Raw genomic sequence first — 24445 nt, 5'->3', positions numbered from 1 at the left:
ACACAGTGCTCGAAGCAGAAGGGGTGGATGGTCCTTACAGCTCAGAGGCAGCTGGTGACAGCAGTGCTCCAGCTTTCTGGGCTCTCAGGCCTCTCCCAGCAGAACAAGGGCAAAACACAGAAACCACAAGACTCCTGGAGGTGTGGATCATGCTCCAGGGTCAAAGTGTTCAGGAGTGTGCCCCAGTTATTGGGCCTGTCTCCTCCTAAAGCCCTAAAGCTTAACAAATTCTTTTTCTTTGTTCCATCTCTGCTTTCTTCTTTATAAATTGAAGGGGTTTTTAAAAGATCTATGGTTTCCAACTTTTTACCATAGAAAGGCTCATACAGAATCCAGATCCGAGTGGAGTTGCCCTGGTGGAGATAGGGAGTCAAACCCCGACCCACTCTGCCTCCCCTTCCAGCCCCAGGTCTCCACCCCTTCCCACCCCCACCCCCACGTTGCACCCCGAATTGCCCCTGAGAACTGTTAGGGCTCCAAAGAATAAGGTTCCACCTGGGGACCACCCTCCCTACCAGACAGGGATGCCTCTGACCCACAGCCAAGGTGGAGGCCAAGTGGAGAGAAGTGCCAAAGGCCAGACTAGAATCCAAGTTCAAAACTCAGCATTTGATCCGAGGAACCATGGAGAGAACAAGGACCAAAAATGGAGCCAGCATGGCGATAGTGAAATCAGAAAGGGTAATGTTGGAATAGCAATGAAGCAATAGTCCAAGGGACCCAGAACCACTCCAGAGTTGAGAGTGAAGGATACAGCTGCTGTTTATAGGGGGGGGCGCAGGAGGGGCGTTCTAGGTTCCCCTAAGGAGCTGCTGTGCGCAAACATCCATCCCCCAGATCAGCCTCCTCTCTTTTCTCTAAATCCTCAGTAGCCTCCCCGTGTCAGGAGATGATTCAAGAAGGCCAGGGCAGACGGTCGCTTAAGCATTGTGAGGAACAAAACAAAAATCACTGGGTCCTAAGTTACTCGTTTTCCATCTCCAGAGAACCAGCAAGATTCCCGCTGCGCTAGGAGACTGAGAGCAAGGGAGAGGCCCCAAGGTGGTTCAGGCTTTTGGGGGTGGGGGGGGCATTGAGAGAGGGAGAGAGAGACCCCCTAGTGCCACCTCACAAGGAAGGAGGAGAGACATGGAACCTGAGATCGGAGCACCCAATCTGTTTATACTTGAGTGAAGACCAGGAATGCCCATGACATATGAGATTTATAGACTTTACTGGCCCCAGGTCTGTTCTATTGTAAACCCTGCTTGTTTTCATCTGGTGAAGAGCAGAGAGAATCTTGAGAATGAATGGGGCTTGTGCTGGTGAGAGCTGATCTGCAGACAAGACAGCTGGTACCAAGACAGAGGAACAGGTCATGTCCCTCCTCTAGAACCAAGAGAGAAAGGAATAGAAAGATAGACGGGACATGGCGTAGACATGGTGGGGACTAAATATGGCACCTTTCCTTTCCCTCTTTTTTTTTTTTTTTAAAGATTTTATTTATTTATTTATTTATTTATTTGACACAGAGAGAGAAATCACAAGTAGGCAGAGAGGTAGGCAGGGAGAAAAGGAGAAGCAGGCTCCTTGCTGAGCAGAGAGCCCAATGTGGGGCTCGATCCCAGGACCTGAGATCATGACCTGAGCCGAAGGCAGAGGCTTAACCCACTGAGCCACCCAGGCGCTCCTTTCCTTTCTTTCTTATCCCCTTCTAGCTCTCTGTCCACCCAGGCTGTGGAAAACTTCCAGGGACAATGCCTCTATGTCACCTTCTCAAGGAACTCTGGGGAAGGGGGATCCAACATGGCCTTAGCCTCAGTGTTAGGGAGGCTGGAATCCAGCTTCTTCCCACCAGCCGGGGCTTCCTATCATCACTGTCCTCTCCTTATTCCTGCCCTGCCATTGCCATTTCCCCCTTCTTCTCTGAGTCTTTGCCCTGGAATAAAATTGCACTTTAAAAGATTTTTATTTATTTATTTGACAGACAGAGATCACAAGTAGGCAGACAGGCAGGCAGAGAAAGAGAGAGGAAGGGAAGCAGACTTCCTGCTGAGCAGAGAGCCTGATGCAGGTCTCGATCCCAGGACCCCAAGATCATGACCTGAGCCGAAGGCAGAGGCTTTAACCCACTGAGCCACCCAGGCACCCCTAAAATTGCATTTTATGTGAGATGCAAAAAAGATCCAGGGGACAGTGGACAAAAGTACACAGATCTGGTCCAAAACATCCCCTTTGAGGAAACTTCCTCTGTTGTTCTCTGATCCCAGTCTTTAGAAAATTCTGAACTTGGAAAACTATGAAGTGATTCTCTCTTCTCTCTGAGCCCCACCCCCACAACCCCAGGATGCCGGCCTTTCCTTTCAGGGTCGCCTTCCTTTGGTCCCTATAGGATAGGATGGAAAAGGACACGCACCCACCTACCAGAGACAGCCACTCTTCCCTCCTCCTCAACCTTGAGCTGGTCTCTTTCCTTTGTGGAGCCGTTCCTTCTCTGCTTCAGCAACATCACTGACTTGCCATTGTTCTATGAAAGCGTCACATGGGCAAGACCTGCTCCTAGGGTCTCATTCCAGTCCCTACCATACAAGACAATTTCCCTAGGGGAGGCTCCATCAGGACCTGAGACCTGTGGATTTTTCTGATCCAGCCAGATCTCCAGGGGCTCAAACCCCACCCTGCCCCGTTACCCTAGCCCACTGTGCCCGGGTCTTTGTTCACTTAGAGCTTTCTGTGAACTGAGATAGAAACATAGCAAGATGGTGAGATAATTACAATAAGCCAAATAGCTCCCAGGCTCGCGCAGCATAGTGATATGTGGCTGCTTCAGGCTGTTCCAAAAGCAGCTTGAAGGATGGCTCAGACAGATGGAAAAGATGAAAGACATGAGGCAGGGGTCCTGTAAGGAAACAAGGCAGCCCCAGAGCCCAGGTGGAAACCTCCTGGCCCTCTCTCTCTTCTATAAAGCCTGGTCAAGTCAGAGCTACGGGGCTTCCAGAATGAGAGGCAGAAGTCCAGGAGGCACGCCGTCAACAACTCAGAGGGAAAAACCCTCCAAAGGTTGCCGGGGGACTGGCACGAGTAATAATGAAGGGTGTTACTTCAAGGGAGTGCCAACCTCTGACATGAGTCACAAAGCCATGAGGCTGGTTGGGGTGGCGTCTGCAAAGATAATGGCTGACTTTGTGACCTTGAGCAAGTCACTTGACCTCCAGGGCCCCATGTTCTCTCATCTGTAAAACAAGAGGGTTAAACAAAGTCACTGTGATGTCCTTCCATCTCTGTGGTTTCATGATTGCTGCGAATCATAGCAGATCAAGGAAAATCTGAGAACCAGGGGAAGAAAGTATCAAAGACACACAAAGTCAATAGTAGAAAGTGCCAAGATCTGAACCTAGATAGTGAGATTCCCTGCCCAGGGCTCTACCCGTCTCATTATCGGAATGATAATCTGCATTATGACAGTCCCCATGCCTCTAAAAGGTAAAATCCCCCCATAGCCAAGTTTTACGTTCTCATGGCCAGATCTTTCGCTATCAGTCTGCTCATGCATTGCCCATTCCAGACAGTGTACGTTTTGCTAAAATGTGGATGGATCATCGATATGATGGAATGCTATAGGCCACGATGAGCTAAACGTGGGAGGTATGTCAATACTCGGGTATGTGAATGGGAACTGAACTCAAGTGGAAAAGGGGGGAATCCCACAGTGTCAAGGACACACAGACTGCACGGGTAGTAAAGTGACCTTGGACTCCCTGTTTGTTGACCAAGATTAGACACAAATTTAGTCTTTTCTTAAAGAAAGATGAAATAAACAAATGTATCTTATTTTTAAATTCTGGCTGTTTTAGCCATTTCATCCACTGGTTTAGACAGAATGTGATCAGGTCCACAGAACCCTCCTTTAAGCAACAGGCTTCTAACTCACAGGTTCCTTCTGCTCGCTCTGTCCCCATGCCCCACATCTCTGCATCCCACCATCGGTGGGCACACCAGCTCTCCCCTAAACACTCTCAGTTTTGGAAGTTAGTGGTTACAAAGGCCAACTTGTCCACTTGGCAGAGAGGAGGGAACTACAGCAGGCTGGGGAGAGGGAGGGAGGGGGAGGCCGGACCAGAAGCCGAGCTTCTGCCATGGCCAAGAATGACATGGCCCCCCAACGTGACCCCATTAGCCTGGATGGAGAGAGGACCACTGAGCCTTTTCAACTCAGATGACCAGCTGCAAACATTTGGACCCCACATCACCTTATTCTGTCACCAGGACAGGGCTCAAGGTAGCCCAAACCTTGGTAAATTCTCCCTCCCTTGTGGGAGCGGCTGAGGTTCTAGTTCAGTCTTCTAATATGTAAAATGCGATATTAGCTCAGGTAGTTCTGGTGAAAACTAGAGCAATGTATGTAAGGTCCTTAGCCCAGGCCCGGTGTGGAGCAGGCCCTCAAAGAAAGAGGTTTCTAGCAAAGCATTATTAACTTGCACCACCTCCCTGAAATGTTCTGGCCCTGCTTTCTCCCTCATTCGGCCCTGGAGACTGGAGCTGCCCCACAGCCAACATCTGGCCTCTGAGCGCTCTGAACTGTGGGAAGGACAGAAGCAGTAGACACAGGGACCCCACCTCAGTCATCACCACCCTTGGTGTTTTCTCAACTAAAACCCCCAAACCTGGCATCAGACCGCTCCATCCCAGTCCCTTGGTCACTGAAAAGCTTCTGGACCAGAGAGGCTCAGACCAAGGGGCTGAGTGTTTATAACAGGAAATGAATCCTGGTTTGGAAGAAGCGGGCAGAGACTCCAAGAGCCATCTGGAGGAGGTCATGCTTCCAGCGCCTCCTGTGGAAGACCAGACAAGAATCAAAATGGTGTAGCATTAGCACAAGAATGGACCCATCAATGGGATTAGGCAGCTCAGAAACAGACCTTACTATGTATTTAAGGACTTAATAAATGATAATAGCCGCCGTAAGGGAGAAGGTGCAAGTGAAGCAAACACTGGGACTGTGGGAAATCGTCTATTTGAAAAGGAATCAGTTTTGATCCTCACCATACAGTGCACACTAAAATTTCACTTAGATTAAAGAGTTAAATGTGCAAAAACAAAGAAAAGAGGGGAGGGGGGAAAAACAACCCAGAACATGTCATTTTCCCCGAATGGAAAGACTGAATAGTACAAAGATGCAAATGGTTCATGAATTAAGATATATGTTGAATCTGATCCCTTTCAAGTCCCAAATGGGATTTTTTTTCTGTTTTCTTTTTTTCTTTTTCTTTTTTTCTGGAGCTAGACAGCATGGTTCTAAAATTCATCTGGAAAATGAACAGGAATGGCCAATTTTTTTAGAAAACAGAGTCATTGTAGGAGATTTGTTCTACCGGATAATAAAATGCTACATTTCATATACAAATATGTCATATTTTAAATTATGTGAATGTACAAGATACAATAATTAAAACAGTGTGATTATAATGGAAGAACCAACTGAACAGAATAAGACAGCTCAGAAAAGTGTACTGTATATTAAAAAAAAAAAAAATCAGCATGTGATAAAAGTGGCATCCAAGCCAATGGGGAAAGAAAACATTCTTTAATACATGATGGTGGGATTAATGGTTAACTGTTTAGGGGACAAATCTATGTAAGTCCTTATCACACAACATGGAACAAAATACATGTCCGATGAATTAAAGGGTTAAGTGTAAAAAAGAGAGAACCATAAAATACTTAGGATAAAATATAGATTACTATTTCCATCTCAGTGTGGAGATGGAATTTCTAAGCACAAAAGCAATTGGAGGAGTCACAAAGAAAAAAAAAAACAGATATATTTGGCTGCATAAAAATTCAAACCATCTCTACAAAAAAACATCATAGAAAATAAAAATAAACGGCAAAATCAACCTGAGAAAAATGTCTGCAACAAAAACATCAAAAAATTTATGTTCTTAAAATATAAAATAGCATTTATACATAACAAAAAACCTCTAAACCCAAAAGAAAAATGTGCAAAGAACAAGAATAGGCTATTTGCAGAAGAAATACAAGTAATGGTTTAAGCATACAAAGAAATGTTGAGCCTCACTAGCAGTCAATACCCTGGAAGAAAACACAGCAATGAAATATGTTTTTTCACCCTATCAAATTAGCAAATACTTGTAAAAGTCAACGCAGAGTATTGATGAAGTTAAGGCATAATGATAAGGCCTCTCACGCATCACCAACCCTGAAGAAATTTGTACAATGTTTCTAGGGCCAGTGTGCCAAGAAGCCTCAAGAATCTTTAACAAATTCATTCTCTTTGTTGCAATCATTCCACTTTGATTTTGAGCAAGTGAAAATAAGGACACACGTATATGTTCCTCTCTTCTATTTATAATAATAACTACAAACGAATTAAATATTCACCAAGGTCTGGATATCCACAAGTTTTGGAAAGTTAAATAAACTGTGGTTTATCTACGAGATGGAATATTATACCAGCATTTCACATTACAGCCACGGAGAATTTCTAATGATTGGGAAAAACATTCACAATATGCTACAATGTGATCTGAACAGTTTCCACAAGCAAAATGATGATCGTAGTTTTTTCTTTAAAAAACAATATTGTATTTCTGTTTTCTACCACCGCTCCGAGGGGAGCAGAAGGTAATCTCCCACCCCCTCATCCCGGCAGACCCTCCTCTTCCAGGTCCTTCACAGAGCTGTACCCCTTGGGGATCCCTTTTCCTTCTCTGATGGCGCCCAGTTAGGATGGCAGGTGGACCGCCACAGGGTGTGCTGTGTAGCCAGCCGCGCATGCGCAGAACCTGGCAGCCAGGAGAAGGCGAAGTGATGCCCCAGACCTGGGTCGTTGCCGGAACCTACCTGGGTTCTTACGAATGCTGGCTGATGGCCATGGGCCACTCACCCCCTGGGCTGGAAAGGAACCTCTAAGAGGGCAGCCTCTCTCCCCTGTCCACTCTTGCCTCTCCAAAGCTACAGGATTCATACTGAATGAACGAATCGATGTGTCTTCCTGAAGTGGGTGAAATAAGCCCATTTCGCAGAGTGTGGTGAGAACCGAATGTTCTCACCGAGGTAACAGTCAGGCCTGCATGATGGATGCTCGGAGAGGCTGGAGCTCACAGCACACCCAGCTGACGGGGGACCAGGCCTCCGGCTCCCTGCCCTCCTATGGCTAGACAGCTTTGCTGAAGGTAGAAATGGTGTAGCCTTCTCTCTTTGAGTTCTCCCAGATGGTCTACAACACGTGGTTTTCTTTCTCTTCTTCTTTTCCTTTTGGTTTCCTTGGAATCGATTCTGCCACTGGTGAAGGGCAGTAAATTAATAACTAGATTTCCCCCCACGACAACAAGCCCCACAACTAATTGGCTCGATATCTCCCTGTTGCCGCATCACTTTGGGATTTTCTGGGTGAGATATAAATAAGCCCATTCTATTAATAAGCCATTTGGCCGAGGGAAGAAAATACAGTTCCGAGATCCCGAGGGGCCTGGGGAAGCCGCTTGGTAGCCCATGGAGCGAAGCATTCGATTACAGGAATGAAGCTTGCGTCCTCCGCGCCCTCCTCCCTGCAAATCCGGGCTCCCGGCAGATTCCCCTCGGTCCTGAGGGGCGGGGCAAGGAAAGCTTTGTTAAGTTTAAAAATTATAATTTAGATAAATCTGAGCATTCATTGGCCTGAGCGTGTGTCTGGAAAATAATAGTTAGCAGGGTAGAACCTGCCGCATTTCAGGGGCTTTATTGTCTCCTTATAATTAAGTCCTGCACAGAAATCCAATTACAAATGTTCTCAATCGCCCTGCAGCTAAGTGCTAACAGAAGAGGGGAGGAAGGCTCCCGGACTTAAATAACTGTGGATAAAAATTAATATTGTGGCCGTGCTGGCTAATTAAAAGCGCCGCCTCTATTAGCGGGCCTTTATATTAATAAATGAGACTATTATTATCATATCCGACAACCAGGGTGCTTATCAAGTCTGCTCTGTCAGCCTTGCTCTTGAAAGCTCAAGTTCATTGCCCTGGGTTCAGGCTTCCGTGGGAACAGAGGGGAGGACTCTGTTCTAACCAGGCATCTACTGAGCTGGGCTCTTTGGCGAGCCCTGTCTGTGTGGTCCTTCCACCAGCCCTGTCTGCTATGGGGTAGGGTTCCCGCCTCACCGTGGAACAGACTCAGGCTTAGAGGTTCAGTAACTTCCCCTGGTAAGAGGCAGAGTCGGATTCAAACCAGCAGCCTCTGGATCCTGAGTCCGGTACTTTCTCCTGGCTCATTTTCCCCACTGGCTGAATGGGGCAGGTAGAGGTTTTTACTGTGTACCGGCAGCTAGAAGGGGAAGAACCTCCCCTCCGTAGATCTGAAAAGGAAAAGGCCCCATTCCTTTGGGACCTCATGATTTACCTACCAGTTCCCTTCTGCAGACCAGGCACTGTCCGAGGCTCTGGCCACAAGGCTGCCCCGGCTGCCCCAGAAACAAGCATGTATTTGTGATGGCAGAGAAGCCCAGGGTGCGGTCAAGGCCCACCAGGAAATAGCCACCCCAGACTTGGGGGATAGCGACCATTCCTCAAGGGGAGGTGGCAGCTAAGCTGACTTCGAAAGGACAAAGAGAAGGAACCCAGGCCGAGTAACAAGCCGAGGGGCTAATTCCCGGGCAAGGAAGTCCTGTGTACAAAGGGGTTAGAATGCCATAAGGTGTTCTCTGTGCCTGAAACACAAGATTCAAGGTATGTTATGGACAAGCAGCTAAAGCTGGAGAGGGAAGCAGGGAAGAGCAAACCAGGTGAGGCTTTGCAGCCTCTACTCACAGTTTGGGCCGTTGACCCAAGGGCAAAAATGAATAAATACATAAAAAAATCTTTGAATTTTTTTTTTCCAAAGATGTGTTTGTTTATTTGAGAGAGAGAGAGTGAGCACATGAAGGAGGGAAAGGGCGGAGGGTGAGGGAGAAAGATCTCAGGCAGACTCCGTGTCGAGTGTAGAGCCCCACTTTGAATCATTCTAAACAGGAAAGTGCTGTGAGTCGGCTAGGTGTCTGCCTCTTGGTGTCAGCTCAGGTTGTGATCTCAGGGTGGCCAGAATTAAGCCCCGTCAGGCTCCGCACTCAGCAGGGAGTCTGCTTGAAGATTCTTTCCCTCTGCTCTTCCCCCCCCCACTTGCATGCACACGTGTTCTATCTCTCGAATGAATGAATGAATGAATGAATGAATAAAATGCTGTGAACAGAACTGCATTTTGCACTTACCTTTCCAGCAGGAATGTGGAGATGGATTGGCCACACCTACCCTGAAGAGAAGGGCCAGTTAGGAGTAACACAGGAGAGACACCAGGGCGATAAGGGAGGTAGGCAGCAATGGCCCCCTTCAAGGACTATGCAAGAAATCACATCAGCCAAATTCGATGACTGATCACAAGGGCAGGGTCAGGAAGAAGGAGGACTCACATCTGACTCCTGTTTTCTAGCTTGAGCAAAGTAGAGAGATTCCAGAAGATGGGACAGGATGAGGAGCAGCTTTGGAAGAAAGACAGTAAGTTCAATTTTGGACACAAAGGACTTTCTGTTTTTGAGCAACAATCAAGGGCATTTGTCTAAAGCTGTTGGATATGTGGTTCTAGTGTTCAAGGCCTGGAGATAATGGCCTGAAGATAATGCTTTGGGAATTTTCAGGTCATAGGTGAAGACTACAGTATGGTCCTAGATGAAATCATCCAGGAAGAGTGGGGAGAGGGGCCAGACAGGTCCTCAGTGGCCTTAAAAATCTCTGTTCAGGAGCACCCGGGTGGCTCAGTGGGTTAAAGCCTCTGCATTCGGCTCAGATCATGATCCCAGAGTCCTGGGATCAAGCCCCACATGGGGCTCTCTTCTCTGCGGAGAGCCTGCTTCCTCATCTCTCTCTGCCTACTTGTGATCTCTGTCTGTCTAATAAATTAAAAAAAAAAGTCTCTGTTCATCATTCCTGCAAACATTTACCATGCATCCTCTGTGGGCAAGGGACTTATCTCTTGTTACCTGGCATTTCCATCTGTTAGTGTACTATTTTCTTGGTGACAAGAGGTGAGGAATGTCATGTCCAGCTTCCAATCTAGGCTAGGTCCTCCCCCCCAGCCCACATGGAAACGTTGAATTTGAGTCATCAATATCTGTAGGCAATCCAATGAATGTGAATCAGTTCTGGTTCTGTACCCAATCTTGAGCTGGCCTCTGATTGACTCTGCAGCCTGATCTATCATGAAACCAGGGTGATTGAGGAAAAGTAGCCACATACTCTCCCAGTCACAGAGAATGTTTCCCCTAGGTCACAAGAGCCCCATAATGGAACCCAGACCTGATCATTCTAATGTCTAAATTTCAAAAATAATGATAATAATGAATGAAATACTGACTAGACTTAACAAATGAAAGTTTTTCTTGGAGGTAGAGCGGGGAGCAAGAGGGAGGAAAGATAAATATCTGAAAACAACATCTTGTTTTTACAAAGTAATGGACTAGCCACTTGCCATCCATCAGCTAACAAATGCAGGAAAGTCTGGATTGATAGGAACAGCAGGAGAATGTGGTGGATTTTCTCATGATAAGAAGGTTGTTTCAGCCTTCACTGAAAATCTTTCCAGCGTGTCTGGTTAAGCTTTCCTGTTCTAGAAGTAGGCTGACTTTCTGATCCGGCTTCTGTGTGGACCTGGAGCAGGTGAGAGGTGAGCTTGGTTGGGAGGAAGTTTAGGAGGGAGGAGTTTCTTACACAAGCTTATGAAGCATGGTGTCAAAAGGCAGACCCCCAACACTGCGTCTGGAGAGGAATCAAGGTCAAAACCACTTGACAAGGTCAAAACCAGCCAAGAAGCTGGACAAGAAGCCAAAGAGTAAGAATCAAAATGAGAGGTTAGGGGGTGGGGAGCTAGAGTCAGGGTGCTAGGGAATGGGGAGTAGGGGCAGTGGAGACAATTGGTGATGAAATGAGATGAAAACTGGTGATATACAAGTGCACTAGTTATCTACTGCTGTGTAACAAGTTACCCCAAAACTCAGTGGCTTAAAATAGCGAAAATTTACTATCTCAAAGTTTCTATGTGTCGTAAATCTGAGCATGTCTTAGTTGGATGCCTCTGGTTCAAAGTCTCTTGTAAGGTTGAAGACCAGAGCTGTGGCTTTCTCTAACGGCTTTATTAGGAGGACCCACTTCTAAGCTCATGCATGGGTTACCTGGCAGGCCTCGATTCCTTATCACACTGACCTCTCTGTCTAAGGGTCCTCAAAGCATGGTAGCTGGTAATGGGAGAAAGAGAGAGAAAGAAAAAACCAAAAACCTGAGTGAGAAATTAGGAGACCACAAGCACCCGAGATGAAAACCACTGTCTTTTTATAACCTCATCTTGGAAGTGAAATGTTCTATTCTTTAGAAGCAAATCAAGAAGTCCAGTGTATACCAAAGGACAAGGGATGATACAAGGAGGTGAAGACCAAGAGACAGAGATCACTGAGGCATATTGTTAAAGTTCCCTACCACCCTGGGATAGCTTTTCAGTTCCCCAAATGGGACTGCATGTGTAGGCAAGCCTGGTTCCTTTAAAAGGACCTTACACGCTGGACACCAGCATGTGGAACCAACAATTTCCTTGATGGAGGAGAATCTTGCAGAATCCCTGGCTCATTTAGCACCCACATTGGTTATTGTTTTTCATGGCAGCGATGTTGAGATAGGAGGTATGGACAACTAACGTTAACTATTTTGTGATTTTCAGATGTTCTCCAGAAACTGACTTTTTGACCAAATCACTGATGGCATTCTGACATTTGTCCCTTCAGCCCGTTGATCCCTCCTCAAAAATGTCTATTGCCTGTGCTACAAATCTGTGTCTTACCTAAAGGGCACTAACCACTCATTGTCTGTGAGAACGTGGGGTAGGATGCGTGGTCAGGGTGACAGAACAAAGTCGTATTCTGGACCTGCGCAGGCTGCCTGGATAAAGTTGACCTTGGTGCTTCTTGAAGGCCACAGAGAGAAGCTGGAGCCCTGGGAGTTCTGTGAGAGGCAAGCACAATAGCTCAATGTTTTCCCACGAGGCTCGGGCCTTCCGGGAGGGCCCCGTTGAGCAGGCATACTGTAAATACCTCTGCTTATATGGTTATAACAGCCAGGGACCAGGTCAGGTCTACAGGGAGGAAAGAGAGAAAATGGGCAAAAGAAAAGTTGACAGCCGGAGACTATGAAGAAGGGAGGGGATACAAGAAGAAAAAGAAACTAGAGGGAAGAGCTCAGGGCAGAAATGGCTGGGAGCCCCCCACACCCAGCTCCAGACCCCACAACTGTATTTCCCTCCTGGGCAAATTCATTTAGGTAACTTTAGTGAGTTCCTGCTAAGGTGTGGGCCCAGAGGACATAAGAATGAACAAAAGAGACATCACTGCCCCTGGCGCAGATCGCAGATCGCTCTAGGGGGGAGACAGAAATGAGGTCAGTGCACTGAGGCTCCCCCGGAGGACATCAGACCATTGGGATGAAAGTGTACCTACAGGGGCGCCTGGGTGGCTCGGTGGATTAAGCCGCTGCCTTCGGCTCAGGTCATGATCTCAGGGTCCTGGGATCGAGTCCCACATCGGGCTCTCTGCTCAGCAGGGAGCCTGCTTCCTCCTCTCTCTCTGCCTGCCTCTCTGCCTACTTGTGATCTCTGTCTGTCAAATAAATAAATAAAAAATCTTTGAAAAAAAAAAAAAAGAAAGAAAGTGTACCTACAAAGGTATTAAGCAACCCCAGCACAGCAGTCTGTGACCTTGTGGCCTGCAGCCCATCCGTATTTGTGGCCCAAAGCCAGGACCAAGTTTTGGGTGAGGAAGGTTTAGAGGGGCATTTCCCAGGAAATGGGGGTGAGGAAGGTTTAGAGGGGGATTTCCTGGAGATACGTCCCTTCCAAACCTGGGAAATGCCTCCTCCAAACCTTCCTCACCCCAAACCCTGGCCCTGGCTTTGGCCATACCCCAAAAGCCCAGCGTTGGGCTCCTGCCCTGACTCACGCCCACTTCTCCCTTGGCCTCTCACTGCCTTAACCATCCCTCAGGGTGTGGGCATTTTAACCCTTTCCCTGCCTCTCTGTCCATCCAGAATCTTTAGGAATGGCAAGGGCAAGAGAAGAAGCCAGTGGCTGCCATTGCCGTGGGTTTGGAAGAGAGTATGTCCTCCGGTCTGCTGACGGGAAGAGGAAGGATGTGTGGCCAACAGAATTCTACCTGGGAGAGGTGGAGGGGCATCTCGCCCAAGATAGCAGAGGCCCAGCATCCCCACTCCTCTACTTGTCTCTCTTAATGGCACTGTGCCTCCTTGTGGTCCTAGGACAGCGGCCCCTCTGGTCATCCTACAAAGAAGACAATTCAGTACAGAAGTAAATGGCAGCTGCTGAGTTTTTAGCTCCCAGGGAGGCATCTGGTTTCAAGTCTACTCACAGAGCCCTAAAATGTCTGTGGCTGGGGTGAGGGGCAGGGTGGTGGTGGTGGGGCGTGTTGGGGGGTTCTTCCGCAGCCTTGGAAGAGGTCAGCTCGCAGAGCTCTGGACGGATGGTTGAGATAAGTCACACTGTTCTTCTATGCCTCACCTACTTTTACGAGTCAGAGTTTCTCTCCAATGTCTGCCCTAAATCCTCCTGCTATGATTTCCTTCTACAATTAAGAGCAAAGAACTGGAGTCAGCAAAATGTCACAGATTCTGGACCCTCCGCAGCCCACAGAAGCCAAGTGCCTGAAGGCATTAACTGTTCACACTGGAAAGCTGAGGAAAGCACTGGGAAGCTCGAGCAGCACTTGAGAGGGGCAGCAGGAAAGCCAGGGAGGCCCTGGAGCCCCAGGGAGGCTGTGGGACGCAGGCCAGCGCGTGCGGGTCCCACAGCTTGTGGCTCCACGGTCGGGCCCTGTGAACGCACGTCCGGACGCAAGTGATGGGCTCCCCCATGGGAGCTCCGTGAGCCCCCACCGCCTCAGCCCCAGCCCTGCTGCGGCTTGCCACAGAGCCCTTCTCAGTAGCCCAGCGCCCACTCCTTATCCAACTCGCCTCCCCTTCTCCCATCCGAGGTGCTCCCCTGCACGCTGACCCATCTTTTGAATTTTCTGGTTGGCTTGGCAAATGGCTGATGTCCTCTCCCCGAGGTCTGGGCCTACACATGTCTCCTGTCTGTCCGTGGCTGCCATGCCCCTTCTCTCAGCTTTCCCCTGCTCCTCCAACACCAGACCCCCACTTCTCCCGCAAGTCCCCACGACCACGCCTTTGGCCCCTGCCCTCTTCATCCCAGGGCTCGCTCCCTTCCTCACCCCCACCCCCAGATTCAGCAATGGGGCAGCTCCACCAGCCAAAAGGGGTGGGAGAGAGAGCGGGGAGGGAGGCTGGGAACGCAAAGCGCCCCCCGCCACCCCCCACATCCGCTGCTACGATCGCAGCCCACCCCCAGCTGACAAAAGCCCTTGTTGGAGCCAGTGGCTCTGGTGCCAGCCCGGCCCCTTGGAGCAATGACAGCCATGTGCTACATTTGCCCAATTCTGCAGCTGGGCTAATTACTGTGGTTCCCGAGCTCGGGGTCCAGCCCCAAACCAAACAAATTAGGACAAAAACCACAGGCTTCTTCATTCCTCTCATTCCCAGCCAGCAATTGCTGAAGGACCCCTATAATTGATAACAATGAAATAAAAACCCACCACCTGTCCTTAATCCTAAGGACTTGGGAGCCCAGCCAACAGCTCAGCCCATCCCCCCAGCCCACAACCCTGCAGAGTTTAACGGCCTCGCATTCCAAGTGCGGGCATCACCCCAGGAGCAACCTGGGACCTGTCATAGCCCAGGACAGGGTCCAGCCTACGAGAATGGCTGCAGCTGGGTGGGCGGGCTGAGCGGGGGGTGGACTCTGGGCCAGGATGACCCCTGCGGTCCCCCCAAGGGGCCCAAAGCTGATGTGGACGCACAGGTTTGTGAGGGGAATGGCGGCAGTCGATGGCCTAGGCCCTCAGGTTGCATGGAGGAAGGAAGTCCTCCGTGGTCAACTCCAGTGGGCAATGGGAGGAAGCCAGAGAAGGCTAAAGCCGGCAGTAAAGGCTGGCAGTCAGCAGAGGGCCCGGGCGTGGGCATCCAGGTTCAGGAGCAGAAAGGAAAATATAGACCCAGTGATGTACAAGAACCAGGTACTGGGGAAGGACATCAAAACACGGAGAAGGCGAGGCTCCCCCAGCAGTGAGGGAAACTGGCTGAGACTAGACACCCCAACCAGGCCCCAGCTTAGGTCCAGAAAGAGAGGTGATGGAAGAGGCCAGGTAAGGGGCAGAAACCAGCTTGTGACACCTGATGCACGGACCCACACTGTTCTCAAACCCGACTTTGCCCAGAATTGCCCAGAGGGTTTGTTAAAACACAACCGATTTGGAGTCCTTGATTCAGGATGTCTGGGGTAGAGCCTGAGAATTTGCATTTCTGAGTAGTTCCCAGGGAACGCTGATGTTGCTGGTCTAAGGACAGAACCGCTTAAATATCTGGGACGAGACACGATCCAGGCTGAGCGTGAGATTGTCTCAGACCTCTTCTCTGGTAGCAATCCAGGAACCAAGAGGAAGCACCGAGAAGGCAGGATTCTGGACTGAATATCTGTGTCCCCCTGCCCCTCTCACCCCTTCCAAGTTCATAGGCTGAAGCCCCAAGCCCCAGAGTGATTGTGTTTGCAGACAGGGCTGTAAGGGGGTGGAAAGGTTATATGAGGTCATGGGGGGAGGGCGAACCCAGTAGGGCTGGTGCTCTTAGAAGAAGAGGAAGAGACACAGCAGCGCCCGTTTCCTCTCCTCCCCCTTCATCCCTCTCCCTTGGGAAGACCCCGTGCGAGGGCCATCTGGAAGCCAGGAAGCGCTCTCCCCCGCACTTTGATCCTGGGCCTCCAGCCTCCAGAGCTGTGAGCAAGACAAGTCTGTTGTTGACCTCCCCGGTGGGTGGCGTCCTCCCCCTGGCGCACCAGTGGACTAAAGCCAGGCAGACTCAGGGACCAAACAACCTCAGGAAACACTGAGACTTCGTCAGAAGGGAGAGAAAGTTCTGCTGGTACACCTCCTCGGGCAGGCAGGACAGACAAGCCCACCTGTGCTTGTCTGCTCTCCCAGACCTGGCCTCGCCTTCCGACCCGGCCTTCTCCTTCGCCTGCCTTCCCCGACCATCTTAATGCGACGGGCTTTAAAACCTTTCTGATCTCTGCTCCCTGCTCTGTATCTCTGCCACTGCCCCAGCCCAGCCCAGCCCCAAGGCAGACCTTCCTGCATCTGTGCTTCAAGGTCACGCCCTGAGCGAGTGAGTGGAAACCCCCTCCCTGTCCTCTGCCTCAGTCTCCCTTCACCTCTGCCCTCGGCTCTGGCCCAGATCAATCACCTAAAAAGCAGAGTCAGGAGAAGCAGGGGTCAGTGGGGAAGATGAGGACCGAGCCTGCCAGGGAGGCCCTGCGGAGGCAGCAGCCACAGGTCCGGGAGGCTCCAGGAAGATTTATCGGCCACTAAACTCAGCTGGAGGGGGTGGGTGATCAAAGATTGCACTCTGTTGCTCCGGCTCGGGAAAATAACTGTTCCACTGGAACATCACTACACTATCATTTTTCTACTCCTGTGCCACTTACAGGGAAATAGAAACTCACTTTCTTCTTCATAATAAGCTGCAATTTCAATAACTCAAAGGCTTTTTCTGAGATGGAGCCATTCTCCCGGCCCCCACCCCATCCTCTAGTGATGTGGGCGAAGGCAGGCTCAGGCCAGGGTGGGGGGCGGTGGAGATCTAACTAGCTCCTGGGGACAGCTGTCCCTTCTTCCTGACGTTTTTGCAAGTCATTCAGGTAACCAACCATCCCGATTTGCCAGGGACTAAGAGGTTTTCCTAGATGCTGGGTTTTCAGTATGAAAACCAGGCCAGTCCTGGGCAAACCAGGACAGTCACTCTATCCTCCACCAACTGGGGACAAGGCAGCAATGCTGCACCGTGAAACAGGGTTGGTTAAGGACCTACATTGTGCCAGGCGCTCTTCCGGGGTGCTGGGAAACAAACAGATACCAAACACACAAAAACTTGCCCTCAGGGAGCTTGCATTCTAGTGGGGGAGATGGCAGAGATAGAGAATGAGCACATTAACTAAATACCTTATATAACAGACTAGAAACGGATGAAGAAAAAGCAACACAGGGAAGGAAGATTCGCAATGAGGCACAGAGGAGTGTAATTTTAAATAGAGGGATCAGGGTGGGCCTCACTAAGTAGGTGGGATTTGAGGCAAGTTTGAAGGAGGTGAGGAAGCAAGTTACGAAGATATGTGGGAGAAGGACATTTCAGACAGTGAAATCAGCCAGTGCAAAGGTTCAGAGGCTGAGTTCGACTCACATATTCAAGGAATGCCATGGTGGCCCATGGGCAGATGTAGAGTGAGCAAAAGGGAGGAGAGGGAGAGAGGTGGCGATTGTGACCAGAGACCAGACTTTGTAGTGTTCTTTGGATCACTGTGAGACTCTTTGGCTTTTACGTGCCATGAGAAGGTGAAGGAGCACACCTTCACTGGTGTCCTACTAGACTCGCTCTAACGGCTATGGAAACCCAGGTAGGAGGCTGTTGACGTAACACCCACAAGCTGTGGCAGGGCCTTAGACCAAGATGGTAATGGAGGAAGTGGTTCGGAAAAAAAGAAGCTGGAACAATGTCCAGCTTCTTGGAAAGAACCAAGTTGTCCATTAACAGATGAATGGATAAAGAAGATGTGGTGTATATACACAATGGAATACTATGCAGCCATCAAAAGAAATGAAATCTTGCCATTTGCAACAACGTAGATGGTACGACAGGGTACTATGCTGAGTGAAATTAGTCAATCAGAGAAAGAATTATCATATGATCTCCTGATATGAGGAATTTGAGAGACAGGGCAGGGAGTTGTGGGGGAGGAGAGGAAAAAATGAAACAAGATGGGATTTGGAGGGAGACAAACCATAAGAGACTCTTAATCCCAGGAAACACACTGAGGGTTGCTGGGGGGTGAGGGGGAGGGATAGGGTAGCTGGGTGATGCACATTGGGGAGGGTATGCTCTATGGTGAGTGCTGTGAACTGTGAAAGACTGATGATTCACAGACCTGTACTTCTGGGGCAAATAATACATTATATGGTAATAAAAAAAAAAGAAAGAAAGAAAAAAAAAAGAAGAAAGAAACAAAATTAAAAAAAAGAAGAAGAAGCAGCTGGATCCTGAATATATTTTGAAGGTGAAGTCCTGACGGGGCTTGCGTATGAGGTGAGAGAGAAAGAAGAGTCCGCAGTGGCTTCCAGGATTTGAAAGTACAGGGGCCATGACTGGATCGGAGAATATAGAGTATACATATCAAAGACCCCCATCTCTCCCAAAGGACTTGCACTGGAGATACTACTAGACTTGAGTTAGAGACTAAGATGCATGTCTAAATAGACTCATTAAGACCGTGGAGCGTGGTCTCTAAATGCAGAGTAGATTTACCCTCATCCCTGGGCCTCAGTTTTGTCATTCAATGATTGTTGTGAAAATTGAATAAGATCATGTTGACCAAACGCTTAGCACAGGGCATAGACCCTAAAAAGAGCTTCACTATCCGTGCAGTGAATGTATGGTATTGAAATTCTAGAAGTGGCCAGCAGAGGGCACCACCAGCAAAAGACAGTGGTGCTGCACCGCTGGGGAGCATGGCTTACTTACCTTGGATTCACTAACCTGGCAAAAAAATAATTTATTTTATAGCCCCTCATTGCAGAAATCTACTGCTGTGCAATATGGATCTTCTTCTTAGGGTTTCTCAAAACAGCCCCCCAAGCCGTGGCATTAGAGGGAAATAAAGCAACGGTCTTCACCATCAGCCTGTTCTTACCTCCTCCCCAGAACACTGCAGGATTCCCAGAGACCAGACGACTCTTCCAGTACCCTGGGCGTGGGGAGGATGGAGACAAGCAAAGATAAGGTTTGTCCAATTTGTTCTGGTCCCTGGAAATTCTGCTTATCTCCTCTCCCATTGCTTCATCACATTGCCAAAATTACCTCGATAATATAGTTTTTAATTTAAGAATTCATTTTCACTTCACGAAAGAGGAACACTGCAGCCAGATAAGAAACTCCATCTGTCTTCAAGAAAAAGGGTCGTGGATTTGGGTGTCACGAATCCTGTAATGTCTTAAATTAAGGTGCCACTTCTGAATGCTTTCTTCGTATTTATGAAATGATTATTCTACAGAGGTGCATTTAATATTGTTAAAATAATGATTGTGCATGTTTAATACATCAATTTAAGTTATTATCTCCCATGCTATAAAATGTGGGATAATTTCATAAATAATTATAAAGGATTTATAAATGGCGCCTTAATGCAAAGCATTCTTGCTAATCCTTTATCTTTCACAAACACAGAAATAACAATTAGATTCCTGGAATGAAAAAGGGAGGTTATGTTCTAGAATGTGTCACCTCCTTACTGAATGCAAATAAGGAGACAAGGAAAAGAATAAAAGACCTAGAGAGACCCAGCACGCTTCCCCCCTTCTTGACAGATGGAAGATGTCTGTCCGTGGTTTCCTTATTGTAGGCACTGGAGCCTTCCTCTGAAGGGACAGGGAAGGGTTCGTGGCCTTGGGGTAGGGGGAATTCTTCGAAGCCCTGTGAGGAAGGGTAACTCTGTCTCCTGCTAATTTCTTTTGGAAACTGGACACGCTGCAGCACAGAGGGCTGGCCACAGGGTTGGAATAACAGGCAACCCCGACCCAACACACACACACACACCACACACACACACACACACACACACACACACGGATGAGAATGGATGGGACAAGCCTAGGTTCCTGGAAGTCTGATCCAGGTCTTCGACCATTCCAGAAGACAAACTGAGTCAGAAGGCACTAAGGACCATATAGAATTAAAAAAAAAAAAATTCTGTTTTCATCTTTTAATCTGCCTATCAATAATACAGACTTAGGGAGGAGGGAGATGCCTTCAAAGAGCTGACGTTTTAGTAAGGGAGTATGAATGTTTACATCTGAAATTTCAGAGACAGCACAGAATTGAGGTTAAATTAGCTAAATTAAAATTGGGGAGATGTAAAGTTAATCCAGGAAAGCTTTTTGGAAGAGGTGAGATAGACCAGATCACAGATCCATGAAATCGAATCAGTCAAAGACAGGCTGAAGATGCTGAAAGAGATCATTCCTTCAATGATCAATCATAGGAGATATTTGGGGATGCCACTCTTTGAATCCCACCCAACTCAGCCAGGCTGGACAGTGGCAGAGATGACTAAGTAAAGGAGAAAGGAGGATAGCCAGCCCGAGGGACACCCTGCAGGCAATCCAAATCCCAGCTCTAAAGGCACAAATAGCTCTCTTCTCCAGGCAACTGTCTTTAAAGCTGAATTGTGGAGGAAAAAAATAGAAGGGCCAAAGTCCCCAGGGCCCTGAGGCTAGGACACCAGCAGCTTGTATCAGTGCCTCGCTGCTCTTGGCAACCCAACAGAGCTAAGAGAGTCCCAGTTACAAACGGACCTCCTGGATCTGGGGTGCTTGGGGGGCGGGGGGTTGATCGAGATCAAGCACAATCAGTGGACTAGCCAGCTGGTCTCTGTCAAGCTCCAGCCTTAAAGAGGAGGCTATCAGCAGCTCCCGAGTGGGCTGGAAAGCAGGCTGCTGTCTCAACTCAGAAGGAAGGCCCTCAAAGAAGCTGGAAGCCACCCTTCCACTCCCATCCATCCCAGGGCCAGCAGGAAGGGCCACGAGACAAGACAGCCTGACTTCTTACAGCTGATAGGGTTCCTGACCCTTCCCCTGCAAAAGATGGCCAATAACTCATGACCAGGAACCCATGCTAATTGCACCTTTCTCCTCCCACATCTGCACGTACCCCCGCCCCACTTCCACCACCTCCATGACCATGTCTTTAGGGGTCTCAGCTAGGGTCTCAACACATAGCTACTCCCAGGTCTGGCAACAAGGTGCTAGAGACTAACGGTGGGCAAAGGAATGGGCTTCCCTGATTCTCACACACAAACCCCTAATCCTGGGAACCTCAGAGCTCTTATCATATGTCTATCTCCCTCCAAAGTATGTCCTCTGTCCCACAGTTACAGAAATCAGTGTTCCCAGTCATGAACTCATCAAAATAAGATAGTTGTATAGCTTCAAATCATCTTCCCCCAATATGTATTATTACCTGGTGGTTTTACCAGAGCTCCAAAAATTCTTCGCCACTCTTTCTTCCAGAAGGTGGAGCTTAATTTCCATCTCCTTGGATGTAGGTTGGACTTAGTGACTCACTTCTAACAAAGCATGGAGAGAGAGGAATAGTGACTTTTTAAAGAAAATGCTGATGGTCAGTTATCCAGAGAGGGTCAAGTGTGCAGCTTCTCAGGAACAGGAATGCTTTTCTAGTTCATCTGGACAACAAGGTGTGTGTAGGCAGGAATGTTCAATTATTTTGGAAAATTAGATTGAATCTACCCTTAGAGAAAGTTTTCAAGGGCTCACATCCCCAGTAATAAGTCATGTTGAGATCATGTGCCTCCTGGAATAATTCAATGTGAAGGATACTTCCCCCAGGTGGTATCCTTTCTAAAAACCCATAAAATCAGGGAATGTTGAGAAACTGTCACAGATTGAAGAAGACAGAGGCCTGAAGATAACAGGGTACACTGAACGGGATCCTGGAACAGGAAACGAGACTCAGTGGGAAAACTGGTTAAAGTGGAATAAAGTCTGTAGTTTCCTTACTCGCATTGTATAGATGTTAATTTCTTAGTTTTGATAAATGTGCCGTGATCATGTAAGATGCTAACATTAGGAGAAGCTGTGTGAAGGGTACATGGAACCCTGGACTATCTTGGCAAATCTGAAAATATTCAAAGTCAAAACCTTTTGGTTTTTAAAAAAGAACTCACTGTCTTGCTCCCCGCTCCACACATGAAAACAGCACCACCACCACCACCACGACCTCTGGATCCTAACATCCACATTTATTCCCCATTGTTTTATTTCACAAAGTCAATGTCCCAGGGTTACCTCCCTTCCCAGAACATACCGGGCCCCCTCTTGTTTCAGGAACTTTGTTCACACTGACCCTGTTTGAAACTTGCCCCCCGGTCTTTCCACTGGCCCCACTATGCTAGCCCCAAAGATCCAGTCCCAGGCTCACCTTTCCCATGAGTCTCCCACTGTCCGCACTTCCCCACTTTGGATCTTGGGACATCTTTTTCTGTCTGTAACACTCATCTCGATCTTTCGAACTGGAGAATGCCAATGCAGGCCTGACACTCAGCTTGGAAATGTGCACCCCACGCTACCCCTCCCGCTTTCCCAAAGGCAACCACTCCTCAAAGGCAGCGCACCCCCAGTCTTAGGCGACAACGGCACAATAGTGCCTCCTGGTGACAGGCGCGGGGAACTGCCGAGTTGGCCGCGCGGCATTCCCTACAGTAGGGCTTCAGGGCGGGTCTCCAGTCCAGGCTCTTCCCACTTGGGCACATTCCCATTCTGGTTTTTTTTGTTTTTGTTTTTGTTTTTGTTTTTGTTTTTTTTTTGGTGGGCTTTCTCCTGTGCACCCCAGGGTTCCTTTACTTCCTCCTTTTGTTACAGTTGTGGACAAACTAATGGCTTTAATTGAGACCAGTGAGAAGGAGCTTCATTATTTAGCAATCAAAGAGCGATAGGAACAATCTTGAGTTCTCAGCAGAAATTAGATCAAATAAAGACGTGGCCCCATCCACTCCTAAAACTGTCGCAACGACTCAGAAATTCCGTTCAGATTTTCCCTAAGTCTCCCTCTACTTGCTCATCCCTTCCTGTTTTTCCTCAAACTCCAATATTCAAAATGAAAAATTTCATCTATTTTTATTCAATACTATCATATTTCTCTTTTAATTACTAGCCTTGCAAGAGTATTGTTTTCTACTATTTTTCATGGCAAATGCACAGTACTTAATCTATACTATGGGTTAAATAGGTTTTTGGCAGCCAGCCCTGGAGGCTTGCCAGCACTGATAGCCTTGTTGTTATGGGAAAAAGCTTCAGACAACTAATTCAAATGAATTTTTGGAACTCAACCCATTTATAAGTCAGGAACTGCCCAGGCTGTCTTGGATCATTATTTGATTGGTTATAGGGGATGTAGGTCTTTCTTGTTTCCCAAATGAACTCATTCAATATGCAACAAATGCATATTAAGGCCTAGTACAGACAGGCCCTGTGCAAGGCCCAGGGGATGCTAGGGCATTAGCATCCTTGTTGTTGTTTCTTGCAACTCGTGGAGAAGACAGGGAGTGAAGCAGGCAACTCTAAGACCAGGTTGTGGGTAAGGGATGCATTGGGGTCCATATTAGTCAGGGTTCACCAGAGGAACAGCTACAGGAGATACATATACCATATGCATCATATATCATATGTAGGTATGGCTATAGGTTACTTTCTATAACATATATATTGAGAGAGACTTATTTTAAGGATTTGTCTTATGGGATCATGGGAGCTGGCAAAGGCGAAACCTGGAAGGCAGGTCGGCAGGCTAGGTAAAAGTTGATGCAGTCTTGAGTCTGAAATCTGTAGGCCAGCTAGAAGGTGAGAAACAGGGGGTTTCCATGTTGCAGTCTTGAGGAGAATTACTCCTTCTTTGGGAAGCCTCTGCCTTTGTTCTTAAGGCCTTCAGATCATTGGATGAGGCCCAAGCACATTATGGAGGTTAATCTGCTTCTCTCAAAGTCTACTGGCGTGCTATATTAATCACATCTAAAACATATCTTTGCGGCAATATCTACACTGGTGTTTGAGCAAACAGCTGGACACCATAGCCAAGCCAAGTCAACACATAAACTTAACCATCACACAGAAGCTCAGGGAGCCACCGAGCCCAAAGGCGGGGTCTTCTCCCACTCTAGGGGAATACGGTACGGGCGGGCCTGGAGGCCTTAGCCAGACGACAGTGGCCAGAGGACTAGCACATCTCTGCACAAGCCCCGGGCGGGCTATGCCATGGTGCGCTCACAGAGTACCACATTGCATCAGACTCACCCCCGACTCCAACACGAACAGGCCTCGCACTTCCTCAGGACCCTTGGGGTACTAGCAAGCCACCTGTTTGCCCTGAACTCTCATGGCAAGTTCAGGTTTGCCCCACGGGATATCAGCTGAAGGCCAGCGATGCAGACCCCACAGCGCAGGAAGGTGTCTCCCCACCCCTTCTTTCCGGGGAAGGGGGGGCCCTCCCTGGCACCCCCCCGCACATGGGAATCTCTGCCTTGGACCCCCACGGATGGGGCGCAGGCAGTCCCTCCCCCCCCACCGGGTCCCTTCCCCCCCCACCTTCTGAGGAGGGGCCGTGAGCATCTGGCGCTGCCGCCTGAGCAGTCCGTCAGCCTTACACCGCTGTCACCACGAGACGTGGCGGAACGAAAACAAAAGACGTGACAAATTTGTCCTTTTCTCTTTCATAATTAACCA

Source organism: Mustela nivalis, assembly GCF_964662115.1.
Source record: "Mustela nivalis genome assembly, chromosome: 16".
In the NCBI taxonomy this organism is placed as follows: Eukaryota; Metazoa; Chordata; class Mammalia; order Carnivora; family Mustelidae; genus Mustela; species Mustela nivalis.
This window is presented reverse-complemented; position numbering follows the sequence as displayed.